General features: G+C 45.2%; 1 long non-coding RNA gene across 1 annotated transcript in view; it reads right to left on the bottom strand.

The window, feature by feature from the left end:
* The window catches only part of LOC132658770 (uncharacterized), a 44,488-nt gene that overhangs the window by 14,182 nt on the left and 12,427 nt on the right, over positions 1-17,879 (bottom strand). The gene's annotated exons all lie outside the window — the stretch shown is intronic.

Below are 17,879 nucleotides of genomic sequence, written 5' to 3'. Positions count from 1 at the left end.
CGTATGAAAAGGCAAAAAGCTATGATACTGAATGATGAACTCCCCAGGTCGGTAGAGGCCCAAAATGCTCCTGGAGATCAGTGGAGAAGTAACTCCAGAGAGAGTTGAGAGGCAAGAGATGGAGAGGCAAACGTGGTAACTATATTTAAATACTGATGACTCTGTCCTAGCAGGAATGCATTTGTTCTTAATCTCAAGAAGAAGACCAAGAATAAATATGGGACATCCCAGGAGGCTCAGTGGTACAGAATCCACCTGCCAGTGCTGGAGACACGGGTTCAGTCCCGGGTCTGGGAAGATCCAACATGCCTTGCAGCAAGAAATCCTGTGTGCCACAACTACTAAGCCTGTGCTCTAGACCCAACTAGAGACTTGCCCCCACTCTCTGAAGCTAGAGCAGAGTCCATGTGGAGCAAGGAAGATCCAGCCCAGCCAAAAATTTAAAAAAAAAAACAAACACAATACATAAAGAATAACTGTTCCACCCCCATGTCCTAATGGGAAAGTCGACACGTGGTACTTTCTAATATCACCTTTCAGTAAACATGCAGAAATGGTTTAAATATACACATGCAGCTATGGATCGAGAACGACCTCTGGTCAGCGTGGGCATTTCTCGGGAGACGTGAGGACAAATTCTAATAGGAGACAGGAAGCAGCTTAAGATGGATATCAGAGGAGAAACCAAGTGAAGGGCGCTACAGGAGCTTCTAAGCAGATAAGTTGCCAGGTACTGGGCAGGAAGCAGCCTTTAATTTGGGGGGCTCCAAAATCACTGCAGATGGTGATTTCAGCCATGAAATTAGAAGACGCTTACTCCTTGGAAGGAAAGTTATGACCAATCTCAGTTCAGTTCAATTCAGTTCAGTTCAGTTCAGTTGCTCAGTCGTGTCTGACTCTTTGTGACCCCATGAATCGCAGCACGCCGGGCCTCCCTGTCCATCACCATCTCCCAGGAGTTCACGCAAACTCACGTCCATTGAGTCGGTGATGCCACCCAGCCATCTCATCCTCTGTCGTCCCCTTCTCCTCCTGCCCCCAATCCCTCCCAGCATCAGAGTCTTTTCCAATGAGTCAACTCTTCACATGAGGTGGCCAAAGTTCTGGAGTTTCAGCTTTAGCATCATTCCTTCCAAAGAACAACCTAGACAGCATATTAAAAAGCAGAGATATTGCTTTGTCAACAAAGGTCTGTCTAGTCAAGGCTATGGTTTTTCCAGTAGTCATGTATGGATGGGAGAGTTGGACTACGAAGAAAGCTGAGTGCCAAAGAATTGATGCTTTTGAACTGTGGTGTTGGAGAAGACTCTTGAGAGTACCTTGGACAGCAAGGAGATCCTTCACAGGCATGCTGCTGCTGCTGCTGCTAAGTCGCTTCAGTCGTGTCTGACTCTGTGCGACCCCAGAGACGGCCGCCCACCAGGCCCCGGCATCCCTGGGATTCTCCAGGCAAGAACACTGGAGTGGGGTGCCATTTCCTTCTCCAATGCACGAAAGTGAAAAGTGAAAGTGAAGTCACTGAGTCGTGTCCAACTCTCAGCAACCCCGTGGACTGCAGCCTACCAGGCTCTTCCGTCCATGGGATTTTCCAGGCAAGAGTACTGGAGTGGGGTGCCATTGCCTTCTCCGTTCACAGGCATAGGTCTGATCAATTACCTTTTCTGGGAAAGATTGAGGGCAGGTGGAGAAGGGGACAACAGAGGATGAGATGGTTGGATGGCATCACCAACTCAGTGGTCATCAGTTTGAGCAAGCTCTGGGAGTTGCTGATGGACAGGGAAGCCTGGTGTGCTGCAGTCCATGGGGTCGCAGAGAGTCGGACACGACTGAGTGACTGAACTGACCTGAACTGATGGATAAATGGATGTAGATGATTCATATAGAGACAGAGATATAGATATATGATGGAGATGCAGATGGTCCAGAAATAGATATCCAGATGCAGATGGAGATGGAGATGGTACACACAGAGGCATACAGACATATGATGGAGAATGCAGATGTAGGTGGTATAGGCATAGCCACAGATATATGGGTGTAGATGATACACGCAGAGACAGAGATTAGATACATGATGGAGGTAGAGATGCGATAGAGAGAGGTATGAATATACGGATTGAGAGGTGGATGACACAGAGATACAGATCTGAGACGCAGGTGTAGATGTGGACGGGATACGCAGATACAGACTCACGGATGGAGGAGATATAAGTGCAGAGGATGACAGAGCCGCAAACGGAGACCCAGGTGGATGTGCATACTTAGACTTACACACGGTGCCTGCAAGCTCAGTCGCTCAGTCCTGGCTGATTCTTTGTAACCCTATGGCCTGCAGCCCACCAGACTCCTCAGTCCATGGGATTCTCCAGGCAAGAATACTGGAATGGGCTGCCATGCCCTCCTCCAGGGGAATCTTCCTGGCCCAGGGATTGAACCCACGTCTCTTACGTCTCCTGCACTGGCAGGTAAATACTTTACTGCTAACGCCACCTGGGAAGCCCGTAGACTCGCATGCCTAATTCTATAAATCCAAGTCTCTATCTATGTCTGTTTCTAATCAGTGTCTATACTTCTCTAGGTCAGACTGGAAGTGAAAGTGAAAGTGGCTCAGTTGTGTCCAACTCTTTGTGACCCCGTGGACTGCAGCACGCCAGGCCTCCCTGTCCATCACCATCTCCTAGAGCTTGCTCAAACCCATGTCCATCAAGTCGGTGATGCCATCAAACCATCTCATCCTCGCCATCCCCTTCTCCTCCCGCCTTCAATCTTTCCCAGCATCAGGGTCTTTTCCAATGAGTCAGCTCTTCGCATCAGGTGGCCAAAGGATTAGAGCTTCAGTTTCAGCATCAGTCCTTCCAGTGAATATTCAGGCCTGATTTCCTTTAGGACACACAGGCAGGATCTCCTTGCAGTCCAAGGGACTCTCAAGAGTCTTCTCCAACACCACAGTTTGAATGCATCAATTAACATGACATAATTCCTTCATACTAAACACCAATCGTTAAGTTTCAGGTTAAAATGAAGAATGGGTGCTTGAACGATTTTGAGGAATGACCTCGAGGTCTCTTAGAATGTACAACAAGCCCTACCCTTAATTAAGAGAATCAATTCAAGTTTTGATCAACTTTAGATTAAATCTGCTTGCTCATTTAACTCTATTTGTGGGAAGAAACAGATCAATGAGGAATAATTACATAGTGATTACTTTTATTAAAATACATCTAATGTATCCTTATAAAATCATATCTCAGCTTTCTGTTCTACCTGTAGAGTTTAAATCAGACCCCTTGAACAGAATTTGGATGGAGATAAAAATTTTGAGAAAATGGATACTATCCTTAATTTTCTATAGAAATACTTTTATACCAACAAGCTTTCAGAAGCAGTTAGCAAAACGTTTGCATTACAGAAAACAAAAAAAATGAAACCCAACACACCCACATAGTCATGGTAAGACCAGCAGTCCTTGAGTGTGGAATAACATTTCACTGTGAGATAGCATCAATTTTTAATAGCATTTTCCCCTAATCTAGATGGAAGTACAATGCATTTTTCATGCAGAGATGCTGCAAATAAATATCAGTCATGGTCTGTGACAGGACAAAATGCTAGCAAGCAGTCGGCAGAAAAGGGTGTGAAATGGACACCTTCTGTGCATTTTGCTGCATCTGTGGTTTATGGCACCCATGCCATCTTATGTCCCAAATTATGTATAGGGGAAGACACAGCAGGTGAATTTAGTAAGCGTGCCGACTATCGCTGGCTAAGTGACATTAGGCATGTATCGTGGTTCCATGAGCATCTTTCTTCATGCATAAAAGAGAAATAAGGTAAGCTGGATAAACACGTGCATCACAGAGCTCAGTGGCAAGGCTCATATCTGGTCAAAGAAGATGGAGGTGGAGGAGATACGTCCTCTCTGAGAAATGGCTCATTACAGACATTCCAAAATTTTATGTCCTGTGTGTGCGTGCCACATAGCTTCAGTTGTGTCTGAATCTTTTCGAACCCTGTGGACTACAGCCCACCAGGCTCCTCTGTGCATGGGATTCTCCAGTGGGTCGCCATGCCCTCCTCCAGGGGAGCTTCCCCACCGAGGCGGCGAACTCACATCTCTCACGTCTCTTGCCCTGGAAGGTGGATTCTTTTCCACTGGTACCACCCGGTCACGAGGACTCTCAATCCTTCCCTAAGGTCTATTACACAGAGGATTGAGAGGACACTCAGGTAACGGATGGGACGAGCCAAGGAGGTGATTGAGTGTATTTGTCTTGGGAAGTTTTCAGTAGATAAAGGTGGGGGTCAAGACTGCCCAAGGCTCTGGCCTGCTAAGTGCTTGAACCACCTTGGTGTCAGGGCATGAGGCTGAATCCTTCAATATATCTTGACATTCACCTCAGCAGGGACAGACAGATGACTCAGTTCAGTTCAGTTGCTCAGTCGTGTCCGACTCTGCGACCCCAAGAACTGCAGCATGCCAGGCCTCCCTGTTCATCACCAACTCCTGGAGTCCACCCAAACCCATGTCCATCGAGTTGGTGATGCCATCCAACCATCTCATCCTCTGTCGTCCCCTTCTCCGCCTGCCTTCAATCTTTCCCAGCATCAGGGTCTTTTCAAATAATCAGCTCTTCGCATCAGGTGGCCAAAGTATTGAAATTTCAGGTTCAGCATCAGTCCTTCCAATAAACACCCAGGACTGATCTCCTTTAGAATGGACTGGTTGGATCTCCTTGCAGTCCAAGGGACTCTCAAGAGTCTTCTCCAACACCACAGTTCAAAAGCATCAATTTTTCAGCACTCAGCTTTCTTCATAGTCCAACTCTCACATCCATACGTGACCACTGGAAAAACCATAGCCTTGACTAGTCGGACCTTTGTTGGCAAAGTAATGTCTCTGCTTTTGAATATGCTAGGTTGGTCATAATTTTCCTTCCAAAGAGTAAGCGTCTTTAAATTTCATGGCTGCAATCACCACCTGCAGGGATTTTGGAGCCCCCCAAAATAAAGTCAGGCACTGTTTCCACTGTTTCCCCATCTATTGCCCATGAAGTGATGGGACCAGATGCCATGATCTTCGTTTTCTGAATGTTGAGCTTTAAGCCAACTTTTTCACTCTCCTCTTTCACTTTCATCAAGAGGCTTTTGAGTTCCTCTTCACTTTCTGCCATAAGGGTGGTGTCATCTGCAGACCTGAGGTTATTGATATTTTTCCCAGCAATCTTGATTCCAGTTTGTGCTTCTTCCAGCCCAGCGTTTCTCATGATGTACTCTGCATAGAAGTTAAATAAGCAGGGTGAAAATATACAGCCTTGATGTACTCCTTTTCCTATTTGGAACCAGTCTGTTGTTCCATGTCCGGTTCTAACTGTTGCTTCCTGACCTGCATAGAGGTTTCTCAAGAGGCAGGTCAGGTGGTCTGTATTCCCATCTCTTTCAGAATTTTCCACAGTTTATTGTGATTCACACAGTCAAAGGCTTTGGCATAGTCAATAAAGCAGAAATAGATGTGTTTTCTGGAACTCTCTTGCTTTTTGGATGATCCAGCAGATGTTGGCAATTTGATCTCTGGTTCCTCTGCCTTTTCTAAAACCAGCTTGAACATCTGGAAGTTCACGGTTCATGTATTGCTGAAGCCTGGCTTGCAGAATTTTAAGCATTACTTTACTAGCGTGTGAGATGAGTGCAATTGTGCTGTAGTTTGAGTATTCTAGACAAACAGATAGATGTGTACACACCCAGACAAATAGGTGTGTACATAGGTGACAGATAGATTAAAGTAAATACATAGACAAATAGACGCTAGATAGATGGCTGGATATGTAGCCACACAGAGCTAATGATACAAAGACAGATGACGGATGGAAAGACAAGAGAGATGTAGACACAGACAGATTGACACTAGGTATTAGACACACTTTGGGCGCCTGATGTGAAGAGCCAACTCATTGGAAAAGACCCTGATGCTGGGAAAGATTGAGGGCGGGAGGAGAAGGGGACGGCAGAGGATGCGATGGTTGGATGGCATCACCGACTCAATGGACATGGGTTTAAGCAAGCTCTGGGAGATAGTATAGGACAGGCAAGTGTGGTGAGCTGCAGTCCACGGTGGTCGCAAAGAGTCGGACAGGACTAATCAACTGAACAGAGAGCTATAAAGACAGACAGCTACAAAGATGCACAGAGAGATAAACGGTAGACAGATGGATAGATGCTGGACAGAAATGAAGCGATGACTGTGAGCTCGCCAGATAGCTCGCTGGATACTACTGATAGACAGAGAGAGCTCGATGATAGACAGAGGATAGATACATGATGGACGGATGATTAGACCGATAAGAGAGAAAGCAGGGAAAACCCAAAATCTACTGAGAAAATTTAGTGTACAGAGTACTATATTTTCCAGCGCTATTGATATACAATTTTTAGACAGTCACCCGCCTTCTTGAAGTATAAAGCTTGTGAGTTTCACTGACTGTATTATTTGGGTGTCATCGCTGCTGAGATCAAAACATAAAAGCCTATAAACATCCTCCCAAGTTTCTCTAGCCCCCTGGCAGCCTGGCCGTTTCTTCCTCTCAGCCCTGGGGCCAGCATGCATCCATGCGCTGTGTTTTTCTAGAATTTCATGTAAATGACTCTTGACGTTTTGATTCTTTCCCTTGGCGTAGAGTTTATTGAAATTCATGTCTAATGTTGCATTTATTAATGCTTTGTTCTTCTTGACTGATGAATACTATTCATGGTATGACTGGATAAAGAATATAAGCTGATCTGTTCTTGATGAATATTTGGTGAATATTTGGTGAATATACTTGATGGATATTTGGTGCTTCCAATTTTTCTTTTCTGTTTTAAATAAAGACACAATGAATTCCTATCCAAGTCTTCATGTGGACACATGGTTTAACGTCTCTCAAAATTGTGAGTGGAACTGCAGGATCATGCAATAAGAATACGTCTAAATTTGACACGGTCCCACTGTTTTCGACACGGGCAAAACATATCATGAAGTGAAGTGAAAGTCGCTCAGTTGTGTCTGACTCTTTGCAACCCCATGGACTATACAATCCCTGGAAATGAAGGCGGGAGGGGAAGGGAACGACAGAGGATGAGATGGTTGGATGGCATCACCGACTCGATGGACATGGGTTTGGGTGGACTCTGGGAGTTGGTGATGGACAGGGAGGCCTGGCGTGCTGCAGTCCATGGGGTCACAAAGAGTCGGACACAACTGAGCAACTGAACGGAACTATAAGAATTCAATGTGAGGTTTTATATCACTACTCCCCCCCCCAAAAAAAAAAACACCTTAAAAACTCTCTTCCTTTTGAAGGTAAATTACACTCTGTTTATCATGCTGATTGAACAAATGAAATCGAATTGAGTCTTCTTTAGTCAAAAGGCAAATTATTTTGTGCTATCCAGTCAAGCATCTTTTTTCTTGGAAAAGCAAAGTCAATATAAACCGTTCAAAGAATCAGGGGTTGTTCTGTTTGACTGTGTAATTGCAGCTACAGTTCATAGAATTCTCAATTTAAAGCATCCTCAGTGGTTAAGAGCTGAAGAATATACACAAAACACCAGCTACCAAGGACAGAAACTTTCACGTTTCTGCATGAAAGTAGGGCAGGAGAGAAATAACACTTTAGAAAGTAATTACCCAATAAAATACCTTTAAATGCATAATGCCTTTATTTTTTAATCTTCTTTGTAATTAATTTATGTGAACCTTCCATTTAAAATTAGTTTTTTGCTGTGTATCTGATGAATGGATGCTTAGTTACACAGTATGTTCACATGACCCATTTCCTTGCCAAATAATTGGCTTTAAAGTCAGAAGTCAGCATACCATGGCAAGGGTACGTCCCACTAAAGAAAATAACCTTGTGGAGTGAGTTTGCTGACATGCATGCTGAAGAGTCTGAAGTGTATTTCATTATACTTTTGTCTTTAATCCATCGTTGAAGACGTTGCAAAGAATCCCCAGATATATTTACAAGCCTTGCTAACTGCTACCACAATAGAGACATGACTTATTTGGAGGGGATAAATCAATCATGGCACAGCAAATATTACAAACAGAGCTGATATTTTAAGAAGGATATTGATTTATGGATGTGAAGATGTCATGTGATATATACGGACAACCCGTAGGTAACGAATGGCTTGCTTTGTGGTTCAGATGGTGAGCAATCTGCCTGCAATGCAGGAGACTCGGGTCACATCCCTGCGTCAGGAAGGTCCCCTAGAGAAGGAAATGGCAACCCACTCCAGTATTCTTGCCTGGAGAATCCCATGGACAGAGGATACAATGCATGGGGTTGCAAAGAGTCAGAGGCGACTGAGTGTCTAACGCAGCAAATATTACCCCTTACATGATTAACATACAGTGGTTACCGTGAGTGTAGAATGGGTATTTTAACTAGTAATATGTTTATTGTACGTATGCTTTAAGTAGTAACATTTTTTTCCTGTATTCCTATGCTTCTTGTCCTATATTCCAAAATTCTAACTGGTTAAAAAAAAAAAAAAAAAAAGGTTTCTCCCTAAAATGGCTCCTTCTTGCCAGCCCAACCTCCCTGATGGGAGTCACAAACCTCTACTTTTTAAAAATGCAGTCTCTTTTGTACTTTTGACAAATCCTTGATCTTTTCAAATAGCTAAAGATCTCTTCATTGATTTTTTTTCACCCCTGAATGGAATGAATCTTCTTATTTTAAGTTAAACAGAGGTAGGATTTTGACAGGGATTTTTCCCCCTGGAAAAAGTCTGGTTTGCTTCATCATGTCCATCTTATTAATAAAAGAAACATACTCGCCTGTAATCTCCATCACCGTTATTTGACAACACCCCTGTGAGAATCATTATACATCTTCACAAACATTTTTGATGCTCTTTACCTGGATTACATATATATCCCATATACAAAAGTTGAAAGAAATATGCATTATTACTGTTGTTCAGTTGCTAAGTCGTGTCTGACTTTGTAGGCCTAAGGACGGCTGCACGCCAGGCTTCCCTGTCCATCACCATCTCCTGGAGCTTGCCCACACTCGCGTCCATCGAGTCGGTGATGCCATCCAACCATCTCGTCCTCTGTCGCCCCCTTCTCCTTTTGCCCCCAATCTAATAGTGAAATATGCAATATTATTAACATCTAAGGGATTCTTAGTGACATTAGCTTTGGTGTTTTATTCCGCTTCTACTGATGTAGATTCGAATTTGCCTGTCTGTGGGGATAGTTTAATGAAGTATCTTTCAATACTACTTAGCACCTAGCCTGTGTACTAAGAGGACACCTTGAGTTGGGGGTTCTGGGTAGAGCTAACTTATGCCAGACAGGTGGACTACCGTGAAATTGAAAGCTGAACTTCAGGTGAAATTTTGGTACCCCAGGGGGTGAACGTGCCATATATGAGAACAGATGCTGATGAACAGTTTTCTAGGTATATGAAATATTGGGACGAGGTGCAGCCATTTGTGGTTTATGCTTTTCTGTGGGGACGGTTGATGATTATGTCTCCTGTGTGGTTCACTTGGAGTTCTGAAATATCTCCATCCGTACCCAACTAGTGCAGCTGATATGAAGAACGGCACGTAGGTTCATTAAAAAACGCAACCTAGAACTATCATGTGATGCTGGAAGAATCCCACTCCTGGGCATATATGCAGAAAAGGTGGAAACTCTAATCAGCAAAGAGACACACACTTCAATTCTCATAGCGTAGCAGTGCTGTTGACAACAGCCAACACCCGGAAACCACCCAAGTGTCCGTCCACAGATGAAGGGAGAAAGACGTGGTACATCGGTATAGAGTGGAATATTACTTGGCCGTAAAAAAGAATGCAATAACCCCAACAGCAGCACATGGGTGACCTTGGAGGCCATCACACTATGGGAAGTAAGTCAAAGACAAGTATCATATGCCATCACTTATGAAAGGGAAAGTCGCTCAGTCGTGTCGACTCTTTGTGACCCACCCCCTTCTTCCCCACCCAAGGACTATACAGTCCATGGAATTCTCCAGGCCAGAATACTGGAGCGGGTAGCCTTTCCCTTCTCCAGGGGATCTTCCCAACTCAGGGATCGAACCCAGGTCTCCCGCATTGCAGGTGGATTCTTTTACCAGCTGAGCCACAAGGGAAGCCCTAGAATACTGGAGTGGGTAGCCTATCCCTTCTCCAGGCGATCTTCCTGACCCAGGAATCAAATGGGGTCTCCTGAATTGCAGGCGGCTTCTTTACCAGCTCAACAATGAGGGAAGGCCCAGATATCACTCATGCGTGGAGTCAAAAACAACAAGTGAGTAAATATAACAGAAACGCCGTGGACTCATAGATATGAAGAACAAGCTAGTGGTTCCTCCCAGTGGAGAAAGGGAAGGGGTAGGGGATAAACCTGCTGCTATTTCAACTGCTCAGTCTTGTCCGACTCTTTGCAACCCCGAGAACTATGGCCAATCAGGCCCCTCTGTCCATGGGGTTCTCCAGGCAAGAATACTGGGCTGGGTTGCCATTTCCTTCTGCAGAGGATCTTCTCCACCCAGGATCCAACCTGCATCAGGAGGCGGATTCTTCACCCCTGAGCCACCAGAGAAGCGCACGCCAACTGTACATCCATCGGGAAAACAGCGAAACCAGACAGTGAGCCCCTGGAAGGCAAAACTTCCAAAGTCAACTCGCCAGGAAGAAGGGGCCTTCTGTTTGGCAGGGCTCCCCTTCCTACTTTCCGAGGATGTTAAAGCAGTTGGTTATACAGCTGAAATCAGGGCTTCCCTGGTGATCCAGGGCTAACGCATTCGCCTGCCAATGCAGGGGACTCGGGTCCGATCCCTGGTCTGGGAAGACCCCCACGTGCTGTGGAGCAAACTACGTCTGCACACAGTGAGTACTGAGCGTGTGCTCCACAACTAGAGAAACCATCTCCGTGCGAAGCGTTTGCCCTGCACCTTAGGAGTAGCCCCCACCTCATGAAATCAGAGAAAGCCTAGAGGCAACTATATAGACCAAACACAGGCCCCTCCGCAAAGACAAACTCATTATGTAACTAGGTGTTTCCTTTGTCTGCTCGCAAGACCTGTGCGTGGCTTATGGTTTGTGCCGTCTGGGTTTTTGGTGAACAAGAGGCCAGATTCAGTTCATTTCAGTCACTCAGTTGTGTCTGACTCTTCGTGACCCCATGGACCACAGCATTCCAGGCCTCCCTGTCCATCACCAACTCCCAGAGTCCACCCAAACTCACGTCCATCGAGTTGGTGATGCCATCCAACCATCTCATCCTCTGGCGTCCCCTTCTCCTCCAGCCCTCAGTCTTTCCCAGCATCAGGGTCTTTTCAAGTGAGTCAGCTCTTCGCATCAGGTGGCCAAAGGATTGGAGTTTCGGCTTCAACATCAGTCCTTCCAATGAACACCCAGGACTGATCTCCTTTAGGATGGACTGGTTGGATCTCCTTGCAGTCCAAGGGACTCTCAAGAGTCTTCCCCAACACCACAGTTTGAAAGCATCAATTCTTAAGCGCTCACCTTTCTTCACAGTCCAACTCTCACATCCATACATGAGTACTGGAAAACCATAGCCTTGATGAAATAGACCAGATTAGGCTATAGTTACAATGATGCCCACTGATATTCTTTACCTTGTCCCAGAAACTACCACAATTAATTCTAATGACTGTGAGCTACCCCACTGTAACTGACTGAGCTGAGTTTAAAAATTCACCTGTGGGGGGCCTCCTTGGTGTTCCAGTGGGTAAGACATCACCTTATAAGATTCCACATGCCTTGAGGCAAAAAAGAAAAACCAACAAAAAACCCAGAACATAAGACAGAAGCAAAAATGTAATAAAGTCAATAAAGATTTTAGAATTGATTCACATCAAAGAAAATTTTTTCATTAAAAAAAATAATTCAACTGTGAGTCACGGAAAATACAAAATTTGAGCTTTCTATTTTTTCCAATATCACTTCAGGTGAGAATCATACACTTCAGGTTGTTGCAGAAAAAAAAAAGAAATGATACCCGGAAGGGGTAACTGATCAGACCTATGCCTGTGAAGGAAATTCCATTGGATTTTTTTTTTTTCTTTTGCTACCCATTGAAATAGGCTATCACTTTTATTGCAAACCCTTTGTGAAAAAGCAAGATCTTTATATTCAAGGCTAAGTAGCACAAGAAAAGCTTTTTAAAAATGTTTTTTAATTCCTCTTGCTCAGGATGGATCAAATTCCTCCTTTTCTCCAACAGGGCAGCTCTGAAGACAGTAGGGATGAAGGCAATGAACAGTTGTTACGTGTCTGGGCGGGAAAGCAAAGAGGTTTTCAACAGACTCGCTTCTGTTTTATTTCTCAGATGTTTTCCTCTGCCTTGCTGTGTGACCCAGGAAGCTCATCCCAGGGCTCTGTGACAACGTAGAGGGGTGGGGTGGGGAGGGAGGTGGGAGGGAGGCTCAGGAGGGACGGGACACATGTATACCTGTGGCTGATTCATGCTGATGTATGGCAGAAACCAACACAATATTCTAAAGCAGTAATCCTTCCATGAAAAATAAAATGTACTGAAGACCTGTTAAGTAGAAAGCCTTGGAGCCAGCAAGAGACTAGAGGCAAAAAGCCAGACATCAAGACCACAGTGAGGTACCACTTCACACCAGTCAGAATGGCCGCGATCCAAAAGTCTGCAAGCAATAAATGCTGGAGAGGGTGTAGAGAAAAGGGAACCCTCTTACACTGTTGGTGGGAATGCAAACTAGTACAGCCACTATGGAGAACAGTCTGGAGATTCCTTAAAAAATTGCAAATAGAACTGCCTTATGACTCAGCAATCCCACTGCTGGGCATACACACCGAGGAAACCAGAATTGAAAGAGACACGTGTACCCCAATGTTCATCGCAGCACTGTTTATAATAGCCAGGACATGGAAACAACCCAGATGTCCATCAGCAGATGAATGGATAAGAAAGCTGTGGTACATATACACAATGGAGTATTACTCAGCCATCAAAAAGAATACATTTGAATCAGTTCTAATGAGGCGGATGAAACTGGAGCCGATTATACAGAGCGAAGTAAGCCAGAAAGAAAAACACCAATACGGTATACTGACACATATATATGGAATTTACAAAGATGGGAATGATGACCCTGTATGCGAGACTGCAAAATAGACACAGATGTGTGGAGCGGACTTTTGGACTCAGAGGGAGAGAGAGAGGGTGGGATGATTTGGGAGAATGGCATTGAAACATGTATACTATCATGTAAGAAGCGAATCACCAGTCTATGTCCAAAGCAGGATACAGGATGCTTGGGGCTGGTGCACTGAGATGACCCAGAGAGATGATATGGGGTGGGAGGTTCATGTTTGGGAACTCATGTACACCCGTGGTGGATTCATGTCAATGTATGGCAAAACCAATACAGTATTGTAAAGTAAAATAAAATTAAAATTTAAAAAAAAGTAAAAAATAAAAATTAATAAATAAAGAGGGGGAAACAGAGAGAAAGAGAGAGATCCTGATAATAGCAGATAAATGACATGATGTGACGATTTCCATCACAGTCAATATTGACTGGAAAAAAAAAAAAAAAAAAAGACCTCTGAAAATGTCCCCAGCACAGCCAGTTTGAAACTTGGATGGCGAGGTTTTGCAGACCTTGGAGAAAACCTACACACGTGAATTGTTAATTGCACAACTCGGACCCCACACGAATACAAATGGGAAAGAGCGTCCGTTTTTATCCTGCCAGGTTGCTAAGAACTGGAATGTTCTCATTCTTCCTTTCTCTTCCTCCATTATCTGGTGATAGGTAGAGACATCTAAAATTTATTATGCTGTTGAACTGTGGTGCTGGAGAAGACTCCTGAGAGTCCCTTGGACTGCAAGGAGATCCAACTAGTCCATCCTAAAGGAAAGCAGTCCTGGGTGTTCATTGGAAGGACTGATGTTGAAGCTGAAACTCCAATCCTTTGGCCACCCGGTATGAAGAGCTGACTCACTTGAAAAGACCCTAATGTTGGGAAAGATTGAAGGCAGGAGGCGAAGGGGATGACAGAGGATGAGATGGCTGGATGGCACCACCGACTCGATGGACATGAGTCTGAGCAAGCTTCTGGAGTTGGTGATGGACAGGGCGGCCTGGTGTGCTGCAGTCCACGGGGTTGCAAAGAGTCGGACACGACTGCGCAGCTAAACTGAAAATGTATCATGCTGCTGAAACTAAAGGTGAGCTCTTCAGTTTGGAAACCTGCTTTGGCCGTGATTTGCGCAGCTTGCAAGATATATGGTGAGACTCTGGAAAAAGTCTGAGCGTGCGCGCGCGCGCGCACACACACACACACACACACACACACACACTCTGATTCACTAAGTATTGCATTCAGAGAGTGAGAACACCCATTTGCCTCAGAGGAAAAAAAAAGACTGATAACCTTATCATTTTAGTGCTGGTTTAGTGGCGGTTTAGCCGCTAAGCTGACTGCGACCGCATGGGCTGGAACAGGATCACTCTAGCTGATTGTTTTCTGCCTCTGGCCATATTAATCAGGATGTCCAGCCTCCCTGGATAAGGTCTCTGGGCTGCTTGCGTGCATGTCTGCTAAGTCACTTCAGTCGTGTCCAACTCTTTGCCGCCCCATGGACTGTAGCCCACAAGATTCCTCTATCCATGGGATTCTCCAGGCAAGAATACTGGAGGGGGTTGCCATTTCCTTTTCTACAGGATCTTTCCGACCCAGGGATCAAACCTGGGTCTCCGGCATTGCAGGGAAGCCTCAAACTTAACAGGGTTATTATGAAATCTTGGAGGCAGACACATACCAAATTTCAACTTTTTTTTTGAAGACTTTTATTTTTTTTTTTAATGTGGACTGTTTCCAAAAAAAAAAAAAAAAAGAAGAAGACTTTACTGAATTTGCTACAATACTGCTTCTGTTTGATGTTTGGGTTTTGGGGCCCGAAGGACACGGTAGCTTAGCTCGCCAGTCAAGGATGGAACCCTTACTCCCTGCATCAGAAGGTGAATTCTTGGCCACTGTTGGCCAGGGAAGCGCTTCAGATTTCAACCTTTACAGTTAAGGTTTAATTGAACACTGATGCCCTGTCTGTCTGAGGTTTTCCTGTACCTACAGGATGGTGCTGGGTAAGTCAGACGGATACCAGTCTTTCTTCTGAAGGAGGTATGGGTGTAATCCCGATAACAAGCTTGTGAACGGACTAAACCCACTTCCTGTTCATGCGGGACCATCCAGGTTTGTTGGCTGGATATGGTGATTGGTAAGTATTCACTGGAGAAGGTGTAAATCCTGACCCCCAATGTGCCCTGTGTTATAATACTATGAGTCAACAGTCCATTATAGCCTAGGACAGACTTAAAAGACACTTTCACCATTTCTTAATTCATTTAATCTGCTCTCAAAGTCAGTTGCATTGCTCTGTCTTTATATTCAGAAGAGCGGGGAAATCGTCCATGATCTCTGTTGTTGAGTCGTGTCCGACTCTTTGAGACCCCATGGACTGCAGCACGCCAGGCGTCCCTGTCCATCACCAACTCCCGGAGCTTTTTCTAACTCATGTCCATCGAGTCGGTGATGCCATCCAACCATCTCATCCTCAAACTCATGTCCATCGCGTTGCTGATGCCATCCAACCATCTCATCCTCTTCCTCCCCCTTTTCCTCCTGCCCTCCGTCTTTCCCAGCATCAGGCTAAAAACACTCTCATTTTTGTATCCTTTTTTTTTTTTTTTTAAACCCACATAAGGCAGTCTGAACGCTGACTTTTCTACATTCCTGCACCCGTATATAGCGCTGGGACATTTCCTTTAATTTTTTTCTGTCTCCTCTGCGGTCTTATCTGTATGCTGTGAGAACTGGGTCGGGTAATCTTATGTTCATTTTAGAAGTCACAGCTCAGACGAACATAAAATTACCTGACCTGGTGAACTCTATGCTCTGCTATTTGGAAGCGTGCTTAGGCAGCAAGAAATTTCTGGGAGCTGTTGATGTTCAGTGAACTATCGGTAATTATTTTCCTAATGCAGTTAAGTTGATCCAATTGGCCTGATTAACTTAAAGAGTTCTCTATAATATGGAAATTCATTAACGGCTGACCCTTGGTGTCATACAGTACGATTACTGTTGATGAACTGGGAGCTCTGACCTACACGTACTAAGGTCCAAGGCCCAGCCTGGCTTGCCTTTCTGCTCTCATCTGGCCTGCCATTATTATTCTCCAGCGGAGAGAGATGAACAGGATGTTTAGTCAACAAATCCTTTAGAGAAGGCAGAGCCCATAATCCCTTAAACAAGGGAAATAGGAGCTAGCTAAGTGTGGCCTGACCCATGCCAAGCAGCTGTCACTCACAGAAGCGAAACTAGAAATGTTGTTGCTGAGATCCTAATGTAAGGAGGCTTCCAAAGCTTCTTTCAATGGCAACAGCTATGGCAACTGAGTAATTGCTGCTGTCGTTTACCTGTTCAGTCACCTTGGACTGTTTGCGACCCCATGGACTGTAGCCTCGCCAGGCTCCTCTGTCCAAGAGATTTCCCAGGCAAGAATACTGGAGTGGGTTAACATTCCCTTCTGCAGGGGATGTTCCCAACCCAGGGATCACACATGGGGCTCCCACACTGAAGGCGGATTCTTTACCATCTGATCCACCAGGGAAGCTGTAACAAGGTCTCCAAAGCTTCTTTCAATGGCAACAGCACTGTGGCAACTAAGTAACTGATGTTGCTGTTTAGTTGCTCAAACAATTCAGACACTTTGTGACCCCCATGGACTGTAGCCCGCCAGGTTCCTCTATTCATGGGATTCTCCAGGCAGGAATACTGGAGTGGGTTGCCATTTCCTTCTCCAGGGGATCTTCCTGACCCAGGGATTGAACCTGCGCCAATAGCATCCCCTGCTCTGGTGGCCAGGTTCTTTACCATATCTGAGCCATCATAGTTCCAAATGGACATTCTTCTTAGCTGAGCCTGCAAGAACTGAGATGCAGCCTGTGAGCATAGCTGCCCCAGATTCCCAGGAAAGCTTTTAAGCTTTTAAATCTACAAAATGCTAACTGCCACCCTCAGAGACTTCTTGAACTGATCTGAGATGCACCCCTGGAAAGGGAATACTTGAAAAGTGCCTTGGACAGAGGAGCCTGGGGCGGGGGGTGGGGGGGGGGTGGGGGGGGTGGGGGCTACAGTCCATGGGGTTGCAGAGAGTCGGACACCAGTTAGTGACTAAACAGCAAGAGCACTAGGGGAAGTCTTATACACAGAAATGTCCAGGAAGGTGCCTCTCTTCCCCAGCTAAGAAGGGTGCATTCACCGTCACCCAGGAAGTCTTCTGCAGGGACAATGTCTAATGTATGTAAGATGCAGGAGCCTTCATCTAAGGGAAATGATGCGCGTTAACACTCTCAGCGACAGAAGTAGCTTCGCTGATACTCAAGGAATCGGTGCAAAATATCACCCTCAACATCTCTGTTGCCTTTTTACTGGAAAAGATCCCGATGCTGGGAAAGATTGAGGGCGGGAGGAGAAGGGGGCGACAGAGGATGAGATGGTTGGATGGCATTACCGACTCAATGGTCCTGAGTTTGAGCAAAGTCTGGGAGATGGTGAAGGACAGGGAAGCCTGGCGTGCTGCAGTCCATGGGGTTGCAAAGAGTTGGACACAAATGAGCAACAGAAAAAGAACAACGTTAAATTTGTAGCCTATGTTTGATAATGGTGATCCCAAATACTGAGGGGACACAGTGATTATGCTGTCAGAGAAGGCTTGGCAACCTTCAGTTCTGCAGGGCGGCCAGCAAGGGGAGATGCTGATTTGGGTGCTGAGAACTGACCTAGGTTTTTTTGCTCTCAGGCATATAGGTTTATCCTTA

The sequence above is a fragment of the Ovis aries genome, chromosome X, assembly GCF_016772045.2.
Source record: "Ovis aries strain OAR_USU_Benz2616 breed Rambouillet chromosome X, ARS-UI_Ramb_v3.0, whole genome shotgun sequence".
Taxonomy (NCBI): Eukaryota; Metazoa; Chordata; class Mammalia; order Artiodactyla; family Bovidae; genus Ovis; species Ovis aries.
The sequence above is the reverse complement of the archived record's forward strand: the minus strand, read 5'-3'. Positions and strand labels throughout refer to the sequence as shown.